Source organism: Protopterus annectens, chromosome 1.part0 (genome assembly GCF_019279795.1).
Source record: "Protopterus annectens isolate FY-2018-M chromosome 1.part0, PAN1.0, whole genome shotgun sequence".
Lineage (NCBI taxonomy): Eukaryota > Metazoa > Chordata > Ceratodontiformes > Protopteridae > Protopterus > Protopterus annectens.
This window is the reverse complement of record NC_056725.1, coordinates 1,521,059,291-1,521,084,192: the sequence shown is the minus strand read 5'-3', so window position 1 is coordinate 1,521,084,192 and position 24,902 is coordinate 1,521,059,291. Positions and strand designations below refer to the sequence as shown.

At 37.5% G+C, this 24,902-nt stretch overlaps 1 protein-coding gene across 2 annotated transcripts in view; it reads right to left on the bottom strand.

Annotated features, from left to right (window-relative positions):
• THBS2 (thrombospondin 2) overlaps positions 1 to 24,902 on the bottom strand; it is a 534,332-nt gene that overhangs the window by 234,334 nt on the left and 275,096 nt on the right. The gene's annotated exons all lie outside the window — the stretch shown is intronic.

Below are 24,902 nucleotides of genomic sequence, written 5' to 3'. Positions count from 1 at the left end.
TCTACAGTCATCATTTTATTGTATCAGTGTCTGTTATGGTGCTACAGATTTCATTTATCAGTGTTTGCTGTGGTTCTATAGACATTGTATCAGTGTTTGCTGTGGTGCTACGTACATTGTTTTATTAGTGTTTGTTGTAGTGCTACATGCATCATTTTTAGCAGTGTTTTTTGATGTGCTACAGACATTATTGTGTCAGTGTTTGTTGTGGTGCTACAGATATCATTGTCTCAGTGTTTGTTGTGGTGTCGTAGACATTATTGTATCAATGTTTATTGTTGTGCTACAGACATCATTTATCAGTGTTTATTGTTGTGCTACAGACAGCATTGTATAAGTGTTTTTTGTGGTGCTACAGACATCATTGTATAAGTGTTTGTTGTGGAGCTACATACATCATTTATCAGTGTTTGTTGTGGTGCTGCAACCATCATTCTGTCAGTGTTTGCTGTGGTGCTACAGACATCATATATCAGTGTTTGTTGTGGTGCTACCAATGTCATTTATCAGTGTTTGTTGTAGTGCTACAGACATTATTGTATCAGTGTTTGTTGTGGTGCTACTGACATCATTGTATCAGGGGTTGTTGTGGTGCTGTAGACATTATTGTATCAATGTTTATTGTTGTGCTACAGACATAATTTATCAGTGTTTATTGTGGTGCTACAGACAGCATTGTATATGTTTGTTGTGGTGCTACAGACATCATTGTATGTGTTTGTTGTGATGCTACAGACATAATTTATCAGTGTTTGTTGTAGTACTACAGGCATCATTATATCAGTGTTTGTTGTGGTGCTACTGACATCATTGTATCAGGGGTTGTTGTGGTGCTACTGACATCATTGTATCAGGGGTTGTTGTGTTGCTACAGACTTCATTTATCAGTGTTTGCTGGGGTTCTACAGACATCATTGTATCAGTGTTTGCTGTTGTGCTATAGAAAACATTGTATTAATATTTGTTGTGGTGCTACAGACATAATTTTATTAGTGTTTGTTGTGGTGCTACAGACATTATTGTATCAGTGTTTGTTGTGGTGCTGTAGACATTATTGTATCAATGTTTATTGTGGTGCTACAGACACCATTTATCAGTGTTTGCTGTGGTGCTGCAGACATCATTGTATCAGTGTTTGTTGTAGAGCTACATACATCATTTATCATTATTGTGGTGCTACAAACATCCATCTACCAGTGTTTGCTATTGTGCTACAGACATAATTCTATCAGTGTTTGTTGTGGTGCTACAGACATTATTGTATCAGTGTTTGTTGTGGTGCTACAGACTTCATTTATCAGTGTTTGCTATGGTTCTACAGACATCATTTATTGTATCAGTGTCTGTTGTGTTGCTACAGACTTCATTTTTCAGTGTTTGCTGTGGTTCTACAGACATCATTGTATCAGTGTTTGTTGTGGTGCTAAAGACATCATTGTATTGTTTGTTGTGCTACAGACATAATTTTATTAGTGTTTGTTGTGGTGCTACACACATCATTTTTATCAATGTTTTTTGAGGTGCTATAGATGGGTCTATATTATAACATCGAAGTCTTAAAACTTCGAATGTTATAATATCGAACCCTATGCACCGAACTCTGAAAATAGCAAAGCTGCAGAATATCGAACACTTTCCTAGGAAAAGTAATCGGTGGGCCATTTCTGCAGCTTTGCTATTTCCTCAACTGTGGAGTGAAGGTTACAGACCAGGTTAAGGTAAGTGTGTGAACGAAGATGAGTGTGCAATAGGGACCTTAGGGTTAGGGAGCGGGTAAGGTGAGTGTGCGATAGGGACGTTAGGGAGCAGGTAAGGTGAGTGTGCGATAGTTAGGGACCTTAGGGTTAGGGAGTGGGTAAGGTGAGTGTGCGGTAGTTAGGCACCTTAGGGTTAGGGTTGGGTTAAGGTAAGTAGCTAGTAGTGTTAGTATGGTTTAATGTAGGGTTTTGTGAAGTGTGTGTGTGTGTGTGTGTGTGTGTGTGTGTGTGTGTGTGTGTGTGTGTGTGTGTGTGTGTATGGATTATTTATTTTGGTGTGCGTGTGTTGTGTGCATGTTTGTTGGAACAGCAATTTTTTTCCCTGGGAAAAAAATTGCTATTCTGAGTGTTTGATGTTATGGTCTTTCGATCAAAATGGTTCGATATTATAACATTCGAAGGTTTAAGACTTTGATGTTATAATATAGACCCACTGCAGACATTATTATGTTAGTGTTTGTTGTGGTGCTACAGATATCATTGTCTCAGTGTCTGTTGTGGTGTTGTAGACATTATTGTATCAATATTTATTGTGGTGCTACAGACATCATTTATCAGTGTTTGCTGTGGTGCTACAGACATAATTTATCAGTGTTTATTGTGGTGCTACAGACGTCATTTATTAGTGTTTGTTGTAGTGCTACAGGCATCACTGTATCGGTGTTTGTTGTGGTGCTACAGACATCATTGTATTAGTGTTTGTTGCGGTGCTACAGACTTCATTTATCAGTGTTTGCTATGGTTCTACAGACATCATTTTATTGCATCAGTGTCTTTTGTGTTGCTACAGACTTCATTTATCAGTGTTTGCTGGGGTTTTACAGACATCATTGTATCAGTGTTTGCTGTTGTGCTATAGAAATCATTATATTAATGTTTGTTGTGGTGCTACAGACATAATTTTATTAGTGTTTGTTGTACTGCTACACACATAACTAGTATCAGTGTTTTTTGAAGTGCTACAGACATTATTGTGTCATTGTTTGTTGTGGTGCTACAGATATCATTGTCTCAGTGTTTGTTGTGGTGCTATAGACATTATTGTATCAATGTTTATTGTGTTGCTACAGACATCATTTATCAGTGTTTGCTGTGTGCTACAGACATCATTCTATCAGTGTTTGTTATGGTGCTACAAACGTCATCAATCAGTGTTTGTTGTAGTGCTACAGGCATCACTGTATCAGTGTTTATTGTGGTGCTACAGACATCATTGTATCAGTGTTTGTTGTGGTGCTACAGACTTCATTTATCAGTGTTTGCTATGGTTCTACAGACATTATTGTATCAGTGTTTGCTGTGGTGCTATAGACATCATTGTATTAATGTTTGTTGTGCTACAGACATCATTTTATTAGTGTTTGTTGTGCTGCTACACACATCATTTTTATCAGTGTTTTTTGAGGTGCTACAGACATTATTGTGTCAGTGTTTGTTGTGGTGCTACAGATATCATTGTCTCAGTGTTTGTTGTGGTGCTGTAGACATTATTGTATCAATGTTTATTGTAGTGCTACAGACATCATTTATCAGTATTTGTTGTGGTGCTACAGACATCATTCTATCAGTGTGTGTTATGGTGCTACAGACATCATTCTATCAGTGTTTATTGTGATGCTACAGACATCATTGTATCAGCGTTTGTTGTGGAGATGCATGCATCATTTATCAGTGCTTGTTGTGGTGCTACAGACATCATTGTATCATTGTTGTGCTGATACAGACATCATTTATCAGTGTTTGTCGTGGTACTACAAACATCATTCTATCAGTGTTTGTTGCGGTGCTACAGACATCATTCTATCAGTCCTTGTTGTGGTGCTACATAAGCCATTTATATGTGTTTGTTGTAGTGCTACAGGCATCATTCTATCAGTGTTTGTTGTGCTACAGGCATCATTCTATCAGTGTTTGCTGTGGTGCTACAGACGTCATTCTATCAGTGTTTGCTGTGGTGCTACAGGCATCATTGTATCAGTGTGTGTTGTTGCGCTACTGACATCATTTATCACTGCTTGTTGTGGTGCTACAGACAGCATTGTATCAGTGTTTGTTGTGGTTCTAGGGTTATGCTTCAGTAAAGGATTATTTGGACTAAGTATTGTTTTCCCGAGTTTTACTGTTGTTGAATTTTGTGTTTTTGTTTAGTGTGTATTTGTCATTATGTGTGAACCTGATTCTAAAGACTTCAGTACAGTCCCTAACAGTTTCTTATTGATCCATTCACTAATTTTTTGGTATGAACACTTGTTCTGGTAATTTCATCAAATGTCTACAGTTTCATCACTACAGCTGCATATCATCCCCTTGGTATCACAGATGTCTGAATATGTGACTTGTGGCCAAAACTCTGATCCTACAGCTTTCTGACTCTTTCTCCTTCATTTAATAAAGACAATTTTGCCACACCTCTGTCATAACACTGTTTCTGTTTTACCTGTCTGCTGTGTAAAAGTTGTTTTGCCTTCATTTTGATTTTTTCCAAGTCTTCTCCCCCTCAGTAATTGAGACAGTGGCAGTCCCATGTCTTATAATTGGGGGGTTCTACATTCCAGTAATGCTATGAAAACTACTTCATACATCACATTTTCACAATATTTTTCCATACTCAGCTTACCCATTACACTGTGGATACCTTGGACTTGATGTGGATTGCTAACATTCCTAACCTTTAAAAACATTTGTGAACTCTTGGCTTGTAGAATGTGGACCATTGTCTGACATTACATGTTTTGGCATGCCATGTCTTAAGAATTAATTGTATTACATTAACCACTATCATTGCTATAGTATGTATAAGCTGAATAAATTCTAGATGCCTGAATAAAAATTGTCACTGAATACAAATTTGAGGTTGTAGTGCAGGAAGTAATTTACTTTTTTATTAGACATGGCAGTGTTGGAATTACATGTTGAATCGATTTCTCTTTCATGTGTTCATTCTTGTACATACCACAGAAATCATAGTCTTGTACCATCTGCTTTGTTTCCACAGTCAAGTAAGTTGGGCCAACACATAAAGTTTCAATGATCAACGTGTAAACCACTCTATTAGATGGACCTGATGAAGATCAGACAAAAGTGTTTTATTAAATATAGTTCTACAGTTGTAGCTCATAGTGTGTTGTTGTATTTTGTTTGCTAGAAGTTACATCTTTGTATCATCTCTTATGGTAACTTTCTGATCCTCATTTACGGTTTATCAAATCACAGAACTCCTTTTCTGCAATCTCTTCTAATCTACTTAAGGTTTCATCAATGTGTATTAACTTTCCTGGTCTGTACTTTACTTCCACATCATACTTTAGAAGAGTTAGCAGCATTCTCTATAAACTGGCTGGTTCCTTATACAAGTATTTATTGGAGCATTTTTTTACTAAGTTTTGTGATTTACTTAAACTTTACTAAGCTTTAAATAAATGTAGTCATGAAAACTCTGACAACTAAATACTATCACCAGCATTTGCTTCTTTGCTTATATCCAGTCTGTATACCACTCTAAGTTGTCTATGCATAATCAACAGGTATTCCCCAAGCTGCAGCATGGTTAACCAAAAAGATCTTCATGCTAAGCAGAGAGATATTGTGTGTATACAATTGTGTATGTGTGTGGGAGACAGAGAGAGAGAGAGTATCCTATGCTAGAAAGTCAGATTATATAACTCCTACCATTTCTACCAAAGGTCAAGGTCTTTGGGACTTCCAAGATGGCTGCAAATGGATCAGCAGCTTAATGTCAGCTCTCCCAGTATGAAAATAGAAACTAAGAAGAGGGAGCCAGTGAATCTGTCAGTCTGGGTAAAATGTGCTTTCTGGCTACTAAGTATATTGCCTGGATGCCAGTAAAGAAGACATTTTGAGAATATGAAATAAAATCAATGGTTAAATGTAAATAGAAAACTCTGACTGGAGAATCCTACAGCTGTTCATTAAAATGTAGTACAAGTTTCAGCTTTGGTTCAAGAGATGGCTTCCAGTAATTTAGAGGAAACAAATAACTCAAGTGTATTCAGTGGTGATTAAAATAAATGAGCGTTGAATGACTACATCAATTCAAATAACAAAAGGTTGGAAAAATAGAAAACATATTAACTAGATATTCAGATAAGTTGATAAAACTGTGAAAATCCATTTGAAATTAAGAACAATATAGCTGAGAATAAAGCTACTGAAAAAGAGCAGTTTCAAAAAATAGTAGAGTAAGAAGACAGCACACACAGAAAATTGAGAGTTTCTGCTATACTAGAGAAAATGAAAGGAACATTATGAAAGTAAAAATAAGCAACTGGTCTGATGTTCCAGGATTTTGAAAGGACACATCAAGTGTATGCTCTCCATCTGACCATGGGAAAGCAGTCAAGACATGTATTAGTAAAGGTACAATATTACCAACGGAAATAGTTTATCCTGACAAAACAGTGGCAGGAGGGCAAAGTATTAATAACTGTAGACAGCAGAGCATTTGTGGAAAATGATTCTTCATTATACAGTTGGCAGAAGGGAAGCACATTTACCCCAGCAATAAGTGAATGTTGATAGACAGTTGTGAGATTCAAGCTATTGTATCTAGCTGTCTTCAGAGTATTTTATCTGGAGGATTAAAGATATTTTTGATGCAGAACAGGCTAAGGAGAAAATAAAACAGTTTATCCAACAAAAACTGATCCAGTCAGCAGAAGGGATCTCACCTCTCATTCTCATAACAAGAAAGATCATAGAAAGACTTTGCTAGTGAAAATTTTTTCCAATTTTATTTTATCTATTATTTTATTTTTATTTATTGACATTTGTTTACCGGTATAGTCCACTGTAACACAGAAAGTCCATTTTCAGTGGAGGCCCAGGGAGAAAAGTTCCAAGACAAGATACAAAATACAGTATTAAAATACAATAGTTGCAATGAGGCAATACAAAAACAATAAGCTCCAAGACAAGAAACAAAATACAGTATTACAATACAATAGTTGCAATGAGGCAATACAAAAAGAATAAAAAAAATAGCGATTGCAATGAAGTACATCATAATAGGCCATAATGCAGAATAATAATGGAACAATTTGAATGAGCAGGTTTTATCATACATAATGGCGTCCGATGTTGCATGTTCTAAGACACAAACAATCTAAATGAGAATATAATACAAATCAGTATTGTAGAATTACTAAGTTCCAGTGGAAATTCAGGTATGAGGACATTGCAAAGAATAGCTAGTTGGTAGCAGAAAGAATCAGTAGATGTTTCCAGCCAGTAGAAGTGTGAAGAGAAAAGAATTAATTTAGGCAAATGCTGGTGAAGGTGTAGAACAAGAGATGGAAATTGGGCAACTTCTGGTGAAGCCATAGCATTGAGAGATAGTATGGTTCAGGAGGCTAGAGAGAACAGATACGATGCTAGGTAGTTAGAGAGGCTAGTATTGTAATGATGGGCAGCTGAGACTGGAGGGGAGAAAAAGGTCAGGTAATGGCTTCATGAGCTGTAGTATGTGGCTTTGTACAGTTACATATCCAATTGGAGAAGAGATGATTGTGTAGGGTTGATTTGAAGTAAGAGGGATGTTGTTCACTGTGATTGGAGGAAGGGAGGTTATTCCAGGATCTGGCCATGAAACAAGAGTAAAATAGTTTACCTGTACAAAGATTTAGTTTATGGATTTGGAGTAAGTGTTGGTGTTCTGAACATAGAGACCTGAGAGGGGAGTAGGGGACAAGTAAGGAGCTGAGGGCAGGGCAGTCTTGTGGTTTATAGATAAGTTTGTGTGAAGTGGTTAGTTGCAAGAGTAAGAGGTAATAGAGGAATTCCAGCCATTGTAGTTTTCTTAATGAGCTACAGTGATGGGAGGAGTGATGGCTGCCTGTGGCAAATTTGGAAATCTTGTTGTAGCAGGACTCTAGTTTGACTTTCAGGGAAGACTGTAGGTTAATTAACAAGGGTGCACTATAGATTAATCAAGGTAGGAGATAGGAGAGGGCTAAATCTTGTTTGGATGGTAAGGAGAGAAACTTGTTGTATCTGTACAGAAGCTCTAGTTTTTTATGGGTTTTATTAACATTGGATTGGATGTAGAGGTCAAACTTCAGGTTTTCGTATTTTATGACTCCTAATAGTTTGATGCTAGTTACAAGTTCAATTTTAATGGAGTTTAGAGAGAGAATAATTAAATATTCTTTGTTAAATGTTGTATTTCTTTTGAGGGTAAATAACATAAGCTTGTTTTTTTAGGGTTTAGAGAGAGATGATATTTGTGGAGCCATGATTCTACTATACTGAATGCTGTTTGTGTCATTTGTTGAAGAGATGCAGGATTAGGTGTAGAGCAAATGATGGTAGAATCATTTGCATACTGCACTAGGGAGGCATTTGGAATAGTTTGGTGAAGATTATTTATAAATATATTAAATAGAAGGGGTCCTAAAATCGAGCCTTGTGGGATGCATGTAGGGTTATGTAGGTAAGGAGATATAGAGTTTTGCCATTTGACTGCATACTACCTGTTTGAGATATACTTTTTAAACCAGTTAAGAGACTGAGAAGTTAACCCTATAGAAGACAGTTGAGATAGGAGAATGGTATGAGATATAGTATCGAAAGCTTGTGAGAGAGCCAGAAAGAGAGCTGACACTGTATGGCATCGCTCATGGGCTTTGTTAAAGATATCCAAGAAGGAGATCAAGGTCGTTGAACTACTATGCCCTGGACAAAATCCATGCTGGGTTGGAGAGAGGATGTTGTGGTTTAAAAGGTGGTGGATGAGTTGTTTTTGGACACATTTTTCCAGTATTTTGGAGACAGGGGAATAGAATGGTGATGGGTTGGAAGTTTGAGATATCAGAGGAGGGGCCACCTTTATGAAGAGGGAAGATAACTGCTTTTTTCCATAGACAGGGGACATAGGATTCTTGGATAGACCTGCTGATTAGGATACTAATTGGATAGACTACAATATTGGCAGCAATTTTGTGGAATTTGGCAGGAATATTGTCAGCTGAATTAGAGCAGGGCTTTAGATTTTGGATATGTTTCTTTATAAAGGAAGTGGAAATACAGGAGAGATTAAATTCTTGTAGGGGGATTCCTTAATGTAGTTGTGAGTAGGGACATCTGGGATCAAGAGATTTTTGTACTGGTAGAGAAGAGGGGTAAGTATAACAGCATGGTTACTTGGTAAGGCTTGGGAGAAGGAGGTTGTAAGAGTGTTTATAGTGTCTATGAATTTAGAGGTGATAAAATCAGGTGACATATTAGAGTAAGGTCAGGGATTTGATTTTGTACCAGGGTGTAAGAGATTATTGATAGAGAACCAGAAAAGCTTGGGGTTATTTTTCCTATTTGTCTGTAGGTTCCAGAAATATTGTTGCTTGTCTTTGTAGATACATTTTTGGCTTGGTTTTGAAGCTGTTTATAAAGCATAAGGTTGGAGGGAGTTTTGGAACTGAGCCAACATTTCCAGGCTTTATCCCTGTTTTTTTGTAGTTTCTCTAGTAAATTTAGAAAGCCAGGGAGCATCGTTGTAAAATGCTTGAAAGACAGAAAAAACACAGGAGCTGCCTAGGGAAGCATGAGTACCTTGGGACTGAAACAGAGCCTGGTGTTGGAAGAAGGAAATGATCAAAAAGAAAAACAGCAGCACTGAAATTAGAGAATAAATGCAAGACTATAAAGCATCAGTTACAATTGTGGAATACGGTTTTACAAGGAAAAGTGGCTGAGAAAAGACTGGACTTTTGTTGACTTTGTTAAACTTGTAGGTTGACCGAAAACATATATTCTACATTACGTCATTAATGTTTAGAAGGATACTAAAGGAAAAATGAAGCAATTGCATGTACACATTTGTTCTTATTAGTATTTGTATAAAATATTTTATGATCTAAGCTAGATGTTATATTGTAAAGCAGTTTTGGATAGTGTGCAGTCAGGAGTATTTTAAATGTGCGTGGGGGGGGGTTCATTGACTGTTATGTGCGTTAAGAATATTAAAATAAACAAGCACTTTTTTAGTTGTCAAAAATGTAGGCTTTACAGTATAACAAGTGAGGAAATGCTGAACAGAAGGAAGCTGAAGTTGATATAATCCTATAGTCTTGGGTTATTGGATGTAAATGTGCACTGATTATATTATATGTAAAATTAAGACAAGAATTTCCCTTGTACTTACTTATAAGTGTGGTTGCCTGGATTAAAGTTCTTGGCTTAAGCTATAAACACGTTTTTTTTGTAAGCAAATAGACTTGAAAAATAAGATGAAAGCTTGAAAAATGCTAATTTTCTAACATCTGCAAAGATATTATCTTGTTTGTTTTTTCCCCATTAGCAAATGATCTCAGTGAGAGACAAGACATCTGGAGCTGAAGACAGTTAGCCAGGGGAATTCTATACATTCTGTTCTGAGTTAAATTTATAACGATCCTTCATGGATCTACAAAGTTGTTGCTGTTTTTTTTTCATTGCTATCAACGTTTACATAGAGACAAGCTGTCTGCAGGTGCTAATAATTGAGCATGAGAGTTCTGAACATCCTTTGCTGAAAAAAATGCAAAATGTTAGGATACAATGGCAAGCAGTTCAGTGAAAAATAATGTTTTAAATTATGGAAATTTGATGTTGTGGAACATGTTGAGCCAGTTTCAGGTCTTTTCAAGATATAAAATAAATGACGAAAAAACAAAAACTAAAGCTATTAATTATATTCTCACTCACACATTGGTACAGCAATACCCCTATTTATGTAGACATTATATGATGAAATATTTAGGATTATGGATTAAAAGGCTTCTGTTATGACAGTTAAGGGTATGTGGGAATAGAATACCTAAAAGATAATACAAAAATTGAGAAACTGAAAGCTCTTATTTATGGATATGGATAGTAAGATAAATGCAGTGAAAACTGTTTTAATTACTTTAGTTTTATATACCGATCGTGAATGTTTTTTTATCAACCAGAGGAGAAGCACTGTACAATAATTAATAAAGAAATGAAGGAATTTATCTGGGGGAGGCAAGAATTAAGTTGGATAAGTTGATCCTCCCATTAGAAGAAGATGGTTTAGGATTATTTGATTTGAAGGGATATTTTATAGCTACACAGTTAAAGCTCATATGCATAACACAAGCAGATGGCTATGATTTAAAGTGGAAAGGGTTGATGATAAAGCTGGGGGCTCAAGAAATAAGGAAATAATTGGATTCTGTATGGTGATTCTTGAAGAGAATAAAAACAACCATACAGAATATCATATCCCTAAAGCAGCAGAATATATTCTAAGAGCTACACTAACATGAGAAGAGAGAAAAAATATTTTGTCAATAGGGATGCCTCCAAGTAGAGGTACAGAAAAAATGCAAGGGGGGGGGTTGAATTTAATGCAGAAAACTGAAAAGGAACCAAGGTATTGGTAGCAAATAACTAGAGATGGAAAGATAATAGAGTTTGCTGAGGCCAAGGAGAAGTTCAGATTGCAGGTTAGAAACCACCTTCCATAACAGGGATTGAGTTCAGAGTGGAGACAAATTGAAAGAGATAGGGGAGTCCTATGTAAAAGAACTGTTCCTGTAGATGTTTTAGTTGAATCTAGAAGGTGCTGTTAAAAAAGGATGATCAGTATGGCATATAAAATAATGCATGATTAACTATAAATATCAGTCAGATCAGGTTAGAAACGATTGAGATGACAGACTGGAAAAGCAATTTACAAGGGAAAAATGGGAGAACATATGTATGGTTCTCAAGTACACAACAAAGCCCAGAAGGTTTAGGACAAAGCGTGGCTAAAGATTCTCCTGCCCTGTGATCTGTTACTTAAGATCTGTTCCTATCGGACTAGAAACGCTCTACCTCCTATTCTGAACTAAAGGACATGACTGGTCTTTAAGGACCCCTTCCATCCTTTACAGCCATTCAAAAGCCTGACTAAAGGTTCTCCTGCCCTGTGATCTGTTACTTAAGATCTGTTCCTATCGGACTAGAAAGTATGTCACTCCCTAATCATGTATCTCTACGTGTATATGCCTAATTTTACAGTGCATAAGTGGTAGACTGTTTCTGTGCATTTCTATCCTGTATCTCGCAGAGATAGTACTTAAGCCACTGAGTTCAGAGTACCAGCAGCCATACCCCTCTCTGTCTGTGTTTCCTACTGCCCGTTTCCCTTACCCCTTGTATGTATTACCTGTCGCTCCCCTTCGCTGATACCTATATTTCTGTTACCTTGTCCCATTCTGTCATTTGCCCACTAGGTGGGGCTCCTAGGTAGCCTCAGGCCACTACCTCTTCACCCCACTTATTCCTAGCCTCTTCCCTGGATCTTGTCCCAGACTGCTCCCCAGACTAGCTGCTCTACCTCCTGCTTTGTGTTGCTGCTCTTATTCCTTTCCATCTACACTCGATAGCTCCATACTTTCTTTTCTATCTTCCCTCTCTCCTCTATCCAGCTCTACCTCCAACCTGCTCCTCCAAACTCTACTTGCCCCTGCCCATCTTCACTGCACCTAGAACCTGCTACATCTCTGATTGTCTCTGCTACCTAATACTCTACCTGCTGTAACCCACTCCGTTCACCCTACAGGCTCACTCCACTCCCCTACCCTACCCCCATTTCCCACCCAACCCCACTGCTGTTAAACTTTAACATAACAAGCCACACCCACTTAATTAATCTTCCTATCAACTTAGACTTCTAATTGAGAACTCCTCCCCTAACTATCTCCTTAATCAACCCCACCCTTTATTACTAAGGTACAGTTATCCCTCTATACTACCAGACCACACCTTATTTAATTACTTTATCTTACTTTTTGCATTACCTCACAAAACCTTACTTTCTATAATGACCTTCTTACATAACTCTAACCTTAAAAATTATCTTTTTATAACTTCTTCATTACTATTCCTAACTTTTCCCTACACCCTAACCCTCTATGAGCACTTATCTCTACTAAATAATAAACATCCCCACCAACAAACTATACCAAACTCACATCTCAGCTCCCTCTCCCATAGCAATATAACCACCACATCAGTTTACTTACTCCCAAAGTTTCATAGATCTTCTCATATTGCCTACTTCCCCAGAAAGTTAAGCTCACCCAAGTACTTTAAAAACATAACAACTGTACTAAAACATCCTATTCATCTTTTATTAGATGGAGATATTCATCCTAATCTTGGCCCTAATCAACAAATTTAGAATAACCAACAAAACATCAATAATCCACAAACACAAGCATCTAATGGAATTTCTTCCTCCACACAATTTGGTAACTCTCTCAAAATAGCTCAACTTACCATCCGTAGCATTAACAACCAACTCAGTCAATTACATGTTCCTCTACAAGTTCATGCATTTGATATCCTTTGTCTTACAGAAACTTGGTTAAAACCCTCTACTCAAGACCTAGAAATAACCCCACCTGAATACAACATCCTCAGATGTGACCATACTTCCAAAAAGGGTGGTGGTGTAGCTATCTTGTATAAATCAGAACTTCTAGTTTCATCCTATAATGCACCTCTACCTCCTAATACCAATGCTGAAACCCTTACTATTAAACTACAACTTAATAAATCTAAATCTATTTTTTATAATCTGTACCTATATCCTGCCTGGAAATAACACTAATACTCTTGAAAACATTCTTAGTAGCCTTTCCACCCTACTTCCTCAAGAAACAATCATACTAGGTGACTTTAATATTGACTGGACTACCTGTAGTTCCCCTGATCCTAACACCCACATTAATCTTTATGGTTTTACCCAACTAATAAACACCCCCACAAGAATTCACAAACCTAGTAATAAAGAAACCACTCTTGAATGGATCTTTGTAAATAGTCATCCTGAAACCTGTATACCAGGAACACTACCTGATGACATTAGCGACCATGCTTTAACCTATATAATAAGGCAAAAGGCTCATTATCCTACCAATAACACCTTTATAACCTTTCGTACAAAAAAACCCACTTCCAACCAAATAGCTTTCAAAATGAACTAAAAGCCTGTAACTGGTCACCTCTGAAGCTCCTCAAACTAGATGAAGCTGTTTCTTACTTTAATACTAAATTCCTACAAAATCTGGATCTCCATGCCCCCATTCAATCCTCCAGAGTCAGGACCAAAGCAGCTCCATGGCTCACACAACAAACCAAGGAAAATATGTTCCTATGAAACAAAATATGGGCCAAATGGAGAGCCACTAAGAGCTCTGCAGACCATCTACTCTTTAAACAGCTAAGAAATGCAACCAAAAAGGACATTATCTTATACAAAAAATTATTATCTCCACCTTCAACAATCTCATACAAAAAATCCACAAAAGTTCTGGTCAGGCATCAATAAACTTCTCCAACCAGGACATTCCAAAACTCCAGCCCCAACTTCAATTCCTCATGATAATCCTTTGCAAATAGCTGATGCCTTCAATAATTACTTCACTGAAATTATTCAAAATCTTGCAAAGACACTCCCTCCCAGTCCTCCCAACCCTTTACCAAACATAAACAGTTCAGTGCCCTCCTTCCACATACAACCTGTATCAACATCCTTTATCTGCAAACTCCTTCAAAAACTTAAGCCTTGTACCCCGTCTGCTGACCGCCTTCCAGCTGAATATTTTCAAATAGCTTCCAGAGTCATAGCTTATCCCATATCCATCCTTATCACAGAAGGTAGCATCCCATCCATATGGAAAGTCTCCCACATTATCCCTTTACATAAAGGAGGCAACTCCACTGATATCTCCAATTTTCGCCCAATTGCATTACTCTCCCCACTTGCCAAATTAATGGAAAAATGTATTCATCATCAACTACTTCAACACCTGCTCGACAACAATTTACTTGCCAACTGCCAGCACGGCTTTAGGCCCTTTCATAGTACATCCACTGCCCTGCTAACTTTTGCCGACTGTATAAACAGAAATCGAAATAATAATTCTCTGTCTTCCGCATTATTTATTGACATATCAAAAGCCTTTGATATGGTTAACTATGACTTACTAATCAGTGTGCTAAAAGCACAATCTCTTGACACTCAAACAATACTTTGGTTTACATCCTATCTAAAAAACAGATAGCAAGCAGTGCTTTGGGATAATAATCTATTAACACCCCTCCCCGTAAACATTGGAGTCCCACAAGGCTCTATATTAGGCACTCTTTTATTTTCCATTTTTATTAATGACCTCAATACTGTTTTTCCTCAAGTCACCTGTATTCAATATGCCAATGCATCTACTGTAATATGTTCTTCTAATTCATCTATCTCTCTTCAAACTCTTACCCAAACAGTATTTAACACTGTTGAAAATTGGTTTACTGACCATTGCCTCCTCCTTAACCCCAAAAAAAACAAAATTGTTACTTTTTGCTCTAACCCAAAAGTCTCCATCTATCCACTTCACAATTACCTCTAACAACAGTACCATTATTTCCCCTGATACTACTACATGTCTCCTGGGCATTACCATAGATAATAACCTCAGCTATGACAATCATATCAACAATACTATACTGATGGTCAATAGAAAACTTGGCTCCTTGTATAGAATTAAACCTTACCTCACACCTCTAGCTAGAACCACCATTGCCCAGACCCACCTCACTTCTACCCTATTCTATGCTTCTGCTATATATATATATACCAATCTATCAAAATCTAATCTAAGTAAGCTTGAAACTACCTATAACAATATAGCAAGATTTGCCACTGGCACCCCTTTTAGAACCCACCACTGTCACAACCTTAAACAACTCGGGTGGTTTGAACTACAAAACCAGCTGGTATACAATCAACTAGTGATCACACAAAAAATCCTTCATCACCCAAATAATACTCCAATCCTCTCTAACCTAATCTCCCCATATAGAAATCTTGCAACACTTCGTTCAGCTAACAAGTTACTAATCGCCAATATCAAATCTAATAACAAAGCTGGAGACTCCCTTTTTATCAACATTGTGGGAAAAATATGGAACAAGCTTCCGATGTCTCTCACATCTCTCTCATCTACATCTCTCTACAAAAATACCTCAAAGAACTTATGAAAAATCATTGGCTCTGTCCCTTCTGTAAACCTGACTGAACCTCACTTTTCCTATTACTATCTCTTCTTGTCTTATGCCCTCCTTATGGGCTTTGTCCCCTCTCTTCCTTCAATCCTAGAAGCTAACTTTATTCCAGCCCTCATTTGTATCATTTGTTCTCTACCTTCATCTCATGTTCCCCTACTTTGACTAACAAATGGCAACATGAGAACCTCAAGTGTACCTGTACCTCCTTAAATCTAAAAACCCATGCAAAGACTCTAAACTACTTTTCCTCTTCTTAGACAAACTTTTTATTTAATTTTAACCCATACACTATTAAATTCTCTTATATAGTAGACCTTTAGTAACATTTAAGTATTATATATAGTAATTTTGCTATGTTTGGAGCTTATCTACACATGAAAGCTATTAGTGTAAGTAGTGAATTTGTATTTTGTAATTTCTATTTTTGTAATTTTATTTTGTAATTTTTATTTTGTAATTTTTTTATGTTTGGAGCTTATCTCCCTGGGCCTCTACTGAAAATGGACATGTATCCAGCTAGACTAGCCCAGTCAACAAATGTAAAATAAAATAAATAAATAAAAATTTTGCTTGGAAGTGTTTGCATAGGTATTTTTATACTTCAAGTAGACTTCACAAATTTTTCTTCAAATATTGGACGCGTGATGGGGAAAACAGAGATAACTGGGAACAGTTTTTTGTGGGGGTGCAATGAGTTGGCTGATTTCAGAAATTCCATACAGCATACATTGTCAGAGATATTGCAGAGAGCAAATGGTTGTAACTACAAAAAATTATACTTTTGAGCTGGGACACAAGATCTGAATTGCCTAGACACAGTAAAGCCTTATTATGTTTAATTCTGTTGGCTGTATAAAAATCATTTACAAGAAAATGGATATCAAAATCTAAACCAACTGTATATGAAGTACTGAATATTGTAAAAGAGATAAAAATACTGAAAGTGGGATCTTTAGAAAACAGAAAGGCAAATTACATAGAAATAAGTAAAATTTGTTGGAACAATACCTGTAGACTAATGTTCAGGAGGAGGAGGAGTGAGGTTTAAAAAGGCAGAAATTGAACAATTTATGTAATGTTGGACTGAAAGACAGTTACTATAAAAAAAGAAAACGTAATGTATAGTGCATGTAAATGTTTAAACATTAATATGGTTTGCTGTCTTTATTATTAATGTATACATGACTATATCTTAACTGATAGTCAGTGTTAAAACACAAAAGTCAAGATCCTCAGCTGATGTTCAATAGCTATCAAAAATAAAAAGGCAGATGGAACACTCCACCAATGGTGTGCTATTAATGCCAACAAACCTTCACAGCCTCATATCTATGGCATCATCTTTCAGTTGAAAAATTAGCCACCATCTTGTAAATAACTGGCTAAACCATTGCAAGCATTCAGCAAGCTGAAGTTCATCCATATTGAAATGTATAACATGTATCAGAGGATTTACCCAACTCTAAATTTTGCAAGCCATGAGACAGCAACCTATTCTGCACAATAAGCAAAGAGCAAGTAACAATTCCATGTTAAGAAAATGTTGTCTTAGGATTCAGTAAAATGGTTCTTTTGTTGTTGATGTATTATCTGTATTAAGTATAATGCCCCCTTCATCATAAGCAACAGCTGGAGCACCCACAGAGGTTCCTTGCCAGGAGAACCCAGGATATAAATACATTGTACTCTGTGGATTGCTGTAAAGCACTATCTCTATATTTGGTCTCCTACATGTTTCTGAGAGGCAATCTTTGCCTGGCATACAAGGTGTTCTTTTCCTGGCATGCAGGGCATCCTCCAGTCCAGCTCTGATGTACCTTTTGCAGATCTGCAAAACAAACAGCATCAGAACCACAAGATCCAAGGATTTAAACTCTGCTTGCAACATAAATAGGACATGTTGATAAGACAGATATGTGTCTTAGAGGATCCCCACACTCTGGAGCAGACTCACCATCCATGAATTTCAGTGTAACCTTGAACAATGGAGGGGTAATCCGAAATTCACACTGGGTCTGATCTTCATGTCTGTAATAGACAGAGGCAGACAACAACTATTCCCAAACCAACACACCCCCCACAGAACCTTTAGGAACTTCCTAACTAACAGACCCTTCCTAATAATCACTCATAATACTTAGGGACACAATTGGGTTGAGATGCATAGCTAGGCTTATAAAGGCCCTGATGACTGTTAGCCTAGTATATACCTATGAACGTCTGAACCTAGTTTATTGCTCTCTGCTCTTTGTCTTGCCAAGTGCTGTCATGGTTTTACTGGAATCACAACACTGAATCTGTCATTATTACTTTTATCAATGACATGAACTGGCTCTGAAAATGACATTGTTTCTATAGGTGTATTTTCAAATAAAACTATGTTAATGGCATTGATTCTGTAGCTACAATCATGGATTATCTAATACTACACTTTTTACTGTAACCCAAGATGTTTATATGTAAGATTACATTACATTTTATTATTGTTTTCTTCACTTGAAATACTTGGTAGGACTAAAAATTCTTAATGCAGATTTAGGTACCAAAAGTCTGTGATTGGACATGGATGGCCAGTTGCACACAACTCTCTGGCACCTAGCTGTATCTGTGTGTGTGTGTGTGTGTGTGTGTGTGTGTGTGTGTGTGTGTGTGTGTGTGTGTAAAGAACAAGCAGTGATTCTTTGTTATATTCTGTTTTTGACTGTAGCCCTAAAAGCCCACTGTACAACTATATTCTGAATTTGGATATAACCAAGCTTTGACCAGAAGTAGACTAGAACCATAGCATTCCTGGTATTCAGTAATTACAATTGCTGTTCACCCATTATATAATTTTAGTACTGTGATGCCCAAATACCACACAGGACCCATGATATTTTACTAATGTTGTCTGTTAATCCTTCCCCCTTTCCTATAGTCATCTAAGTTGCTGGCACAAGTGTTATCTTTGTATACATTATTCTCAAAGACCATGCACTTATATGAAAGTATGTGTCTCTCTAAGACTTTGAAATGGGATAAGGAAAGGCACTAGTGCAGTTTATAATTTTATATGAAATATCTGTGCAATTATTCTTAATACAACTCCTTATCAAAGTATGTACAGATCATATCACATATATGCTTCTTTTATCAAAATAATAGTAACAAAATAGGCCTTAAAAAGTGCCCTTTTCATGCTACTAAATGCCCATCTGGACTTCTTCCAGCATCCATACACTGACATTAGTTGTATTGATGGGGTAAAGGGTTGGCAGCAATATCCTGTTGCCTTTAGTGGTTGAGTGGAGAAGTTTTTCCTTTTGGAGTTGGGATCTGTTTTCATTTTTATGCCAGTCCTCAGTTCTTTATTGTGATATTATTTAATTATTGGAAAGGTCAGTTTTGTTTGTAAGGTGTGATCTGTCATGGATAACATTTTGCCTCGCTTTCTATGATGCTTAGTTTTTTTAATTATTTAGAGCATGTACAATGTATTTTATCATTTTGCTGAATGGAATGTAGTTTTATAATGTTTTTGAGGGTGTTGTAGTGATCACAGTTTGTATATGCTTTAATACATATTTTTTTATTTTTAATTTAGTTATTTATTATGCTGCATAGCATGACCTTTTGTTGTACTTTGTAGTATTTACAAAGTGTTTCAAGTAGATTAGTGTATAGCTCAAATGGTTATTTTTATGAGTGGAGTGGAATGGTTCAACCATAGATGTAGGCAGAGTGGTGATATTTTTCTCATGATTCACATAGAGTGGTGACGTGTATGTGAGTCATTGTGTGACTATGGTGTGTGTGTGTGTGTGTGTGTGTGTGTGTGTGTGTGTGTGTGTGTGTGTGTGTGTGTGTGTGTGTGTGTGTGCATGTATGTGTGTCTGTGCATGCGAGTGCACGGGAGTGTGTATATGCAAGAGATGACAAAAGTTAGTCACATATGACTGACAGAAATCGTAAACTATGCAATAATAGCTCATTGCCATTCAAAAACAAGCACTCTGATTGGACAGCCTAACCTGCATGCCGATTGTAAATCAAACATATGACAACAGAAAAACAGTCTGGTCACTGAAGTACCATTGAGTGGCCAGACTTTCTGTTGGCATATACTTAGAGGGCAGAGCAAAATACAAGAAAAATCAGTTACATTCTGAAAACTAAAGAAACAGAAACATACCTGATTTTCCTTGTATTTCTGTGTTGTACCTCCTAAAATCTTGGTAGACTCTAGTACCTCTCAACTGTATGGATTTTCACAGAATTTCCAGATTTTTGCCTCATACTTTTGGTCTGTTCCTCATAAAAAATATTTTTTCTGGCAGGCCACTGGAAATTGAAATTATATCCTTTAAAAAATGCATGCAAACTCAAAACTTATTACAGGAACTTTTGAAGAGCAATATTTAAAATTTGTTTCTGTTTTTTGGACCCATGTCCCACATTATGTTGGCCTTTGCCCAGGTTTGTTGCATTTTGCAAAAAAAACCCAGCAATGGTGATTGTCTTTTCTCTGTTGCTCCTCCTGCTGATATACTGTGCAAGTACGGGAATGTAAGACCATTACACATGCTGTGTGCATCAGTGAGCAAGGAAGAATGCATAGAAACACTACAGGGCCACTATACGACATTATTTAAGAAAAAATAAGGGCTTTCTTGGTCAAGCCACACCGACAGCGGGTTAATCTTGTGGTACCTACATTCAGTCGTGGGGTATTGCTAAAGTATGCAGCCAAGAAAAGATGGGAGACTATATGCAACTCTTACAAATCACACCTCTGTAGTTTGAAAATATGGACCACACTTCCTTTATGACAACATGTCTTGTTTCTTCCCTGTAGCTGAACTGTTGCTTAGTTCTTTAGTCACATATTGAGACATTTTTTACCCTCACTCTTCTGTCTGTCTATCGGGAGTGGCATTCTGAAGGACTTTCCTGTTAATTACCATGTCTTGTACCTGTGGTACCCTCAACCACAATATTGTTTGCTACTTTCTTGGTGCCTTTATCCACATTTTAGTGTAAGAAAATAAATTTTATGGTGTTTTGGGGCATGCACTGCACGGGAAAAAAAGTAATTTTTTTTTTGGTAATGTGACCGAATTGCATTATCTATCACATGCATCATGCACAACTGGCAGTTACTTTTAATGCCAAAAAATGCAATTAAATGGAACATTGGGGGGGGGCATGTCCAGCGAACTCTTTACTCCAGAGGAACATGAACTTGTTATGCAGAAGAAGCAATAATAGTTTAGGTGATCACAGTTCTTCCCTGGTGTTACTGAGTGAACGTACGTGTTTATCGATGATTTAGAGCAGCTACCTCAATGTGCTTGGCTCTTTAGTTCACTTCACAGCTGGTGCATCTTCTGTGTGAAGTCTGCATGTCATCTGTGTTAGTCTGAGTTTTCACCAGGAGATTAGGTTTCCTTCTACATCATAGTGATGTGCTGAAAGTGAGTTGATGCTTCTCCATATTACCCGTTTTGTTCATGCCATGAGTGAGTGAGTGAGTGAATGAGTATGTATGTATGTCCATAAATGGGCTAAGATTCACTGCTTTACACCCACTGAGTGTGGAATAGGATTCAGTTTTCAAAGACCCTGAACTGGATTAAACTGGGTTACAGGTAAATTAATGAGTGAATGAATAAGTGACTGAAAGAAAGAATGAAAGCATGTGTCATTCTTGGTCTTTACTGGTCTCAGAAAACACTAGAATTGTGACAGTCATACAGCTTCCTGTCTAAGGGGAATTTTGTAAGGAAATTATGCTGTTAACTTCAATCTATTGTTTTTTTTCCACTAACGGTAATACCATTCTTCACTGTTATAGATTTAACCTACAAGGCTTTTCCTTTTCTTTCAGCTTCTCCCGTTAGGGGTCACCACAGTGGATCAACTGTTTCCATTTCTTCCTGTCCTCTGCATCTTGCTCTGTCTTACCAACCACCTGCATGTCCTCTCTCACCACATTCATAAACCTTATCTTAGGCCTTCCTCTTTTCCTGTTACCTGGCAGCTTCATCCTTAGCATCTTTTTCTCAATATACTCTGCATCTCTCCTCAGCACATGTCCAAACCAACATAATCTTGCCTCTCTGGCTTTGTCTCCAAACCTTTCAACCTGGGCTGACCCTCTAATATACTTATTCCTAATCATGTCCATCCTCATCACACCCAGTGCAAATATTAACATTTTCAACTCTGCAATGTCAAGCTCTGACTCCTGCCTTTGTGTTAATGCCACCATCTCCAACCCATATAACATAGCTGGTCTCACTACCCTCTTGTAGACCTTCCCTTTCACTCTTACTGGTACCCATCTGTCACAAATCACTCCTGACACTCTTCTCCACCCACTCCACCCTGCCTGTACTCTCTTCTTCACCTCTCTGCCACACTCACCATTACTCTGAACTGTTGATCCCAAGTACTTAAACTCATCCACATTCGCCACCTCTACTCCCTGCATCCTCACCATTCCTCTATCCTCCCTCTCATTCACACACATATATTCTGTCTTAGTCCTGCTGACCTTAATTCCTCTTCTCTCTAGAGCATATCTCCACCTCTCCAGTGTCTCCTCCATGTGCTCCCTACTCTCACTACAGATCACAATGTCATCTGTAAACATCATAGTCCACAGGGACTCTTGTCTGATCTTGTCTGTTAACCTGTCCATTACCATTGCAAATAAGAAAGGGCTCAGAGCTGATCCTTGATGTAATCCCACCTCCACCTTAAATGCATCCATCACTCCCATTGCAGACCTCACCGCTGTCACACTACCCTCGTACATATCCTGTACCACTCTTACAAACTTCTCTGACACTCCCGACTTCCTCATACAATACCACAACTCCTCTCTAGGCACCCTGTCATATGCTTTCTCTAAATCCAGAAAGACACAATGCAACTCCTTCTGACCTTCTCTGTACTTCTCCATCAACATTCTCACAGCAAACATTGCATCTGTAGTGCTCTTTCCTGGCATGAACCATACTGCTGATCAATAATTATCACCTCCCTTCTAAACCTAGCTTCCACTACTCTTTCCCATAACTTCATGCTGTGACTGATCAATTTAATCCCTCTGTAGTTACTACAGCTCTGCACATCACCCTTATTCTTAAATATCGGTACCAAAACACTTTTTCTCCATTCCTCAGGCATCCTCTCACTTTCCAAGATTTCATTAAACAATCTAGTTAAAAAATCCACTGCCATTTCACCTAAACACCTCCATGCTTCCACAGGTATGTCATCTGGACCAACAGCCTTTCCATTCTTCATCCTCTTCATACCTATCCTTACTTCCTCCTTACTAATCCATTGTACTTCATGATTCACTATCCCCACATCATCCAACCTTCTCTCCCTCTCATTCTCTTCATTCATCAGCCCCTCAAAGTACTCTTTCCATCTGCTCAACACACTCTCCTCGCTTGTGAGTACATTTCCCTCATTATCCTTTATCGCCCTTACCTTCTGCACATCTTTACTAGCTCGGTCCCTCTGTCTAGCCAGTCAGTACAGATCCTTTTCTCCCTCCATATCCTTAGTGTCCAACCTTTCATACAACTTTTCATATGCCTTATCCTTAACCTTTGACACCTCTCTCTTTGCCATGCACCTCATCTCCTTATACTCCTGTCTACTTTCTTCATCTCACTGACAATCCTACTTCTTCGCCAACCTCTTTCTCTGTATACTCTCCTGTACTTTCTCATTCCACCACCAGGTCTCTTTGTCCTCCTTCCTCTGTCCAGATGTCACACCAAGCACCTTTCTAGCCATCTCCCTTACTAGCTCTGCTGTAGTTACCTAGCTATTTGGTAACTCTGCACTGCCACCCAGTGCCTGTCTTAACTCTTCCCTGAACTCCACCACACAAGTTTTTTCCTTTTAATATTTTAATAACTCACAAGGTTGCACAGGAGAAGTAGAAATAATCTCAGCAGTTAATACATATTAGACCTGAGCAGGATTTATCAACTACTGATATCCATAAATAAATGCAAATAGATGCACACTAATGTACAGAATCAAAAATAAAGATTCATAAGGCACATATAGCCTTGTAAATAGCTTGCATATTTATGGTATGCAAGTATTTGGATACTACAACCTTTAAAGTAAAGCCAGGTCCAGGTTTACTACTTCTGGGTATTATAATTCAAGGCCTTTCATTTCAGTGTTTATGTTTTTCAAGGTCATTTTAATAACATCTTACAAAATATGGCGAAAATATTTTACATTTCAAAGTCAGCCCACATTTTGTTTAATGTTTTGTTTTTGAACTATCCTCAATTAACCTCATCTGTAGGCTGTTTTCACTTAAAATGACATTTTGGAATCATTTTTTTAATCACTGCTAAACAGATGGTATATGTCAGTTAAACCCATAAATAAAAGACATATAATCAGCACAGTGGGTTGTCAAAAGATTATCTTGAACTAACTTTTTTTGCTTTTCACGTTGCATATTGTTGTGACACTCTTAACAGAGGCTAAAGAGGTCTGAGCAGAATCAAAACTAGCAGTACGTTTTCTTAAGCTGCATAAATTGTTTTCCCCTAGAGATCATCTGTACATCATCAGCTGAACTTTTTTTTAACAAAAAACATCTTTATTAAATTATCATGCATGACATAGGCAATCTTACATTTATATAAGTGAAAAACAAACAACATTGACACCACTTTAGTTGCAAACATTATGCACCACAGACACCACTGAAACAACTGTAGTTGCAAACATTATACATCATTTATAGTCTAGCCACTCATTGTCAGTTAAGCATTATATAGCTCATTCAAATCCTGGCTTCTTTTAAACCTTGTTCCTTCTCTGCATATATTGTTCCCACAATTCCCATTTTTTCCTGTGTAGTTTGTTCCTTCCCATTTGTTAAGCTCCTAATTCCAGTTGTTTTATCTCTGAAACAGGGGACCCAGTGTGATTTTTTGCAGGGGGGAGCAAACACAGAGCTCCCCATGCAGCCCTCCATGCAACCATTCCAGTGTTCCATTACTTGGCTGTTTCTCTCCAGTTGCCATAAACACTGTTCAAAAC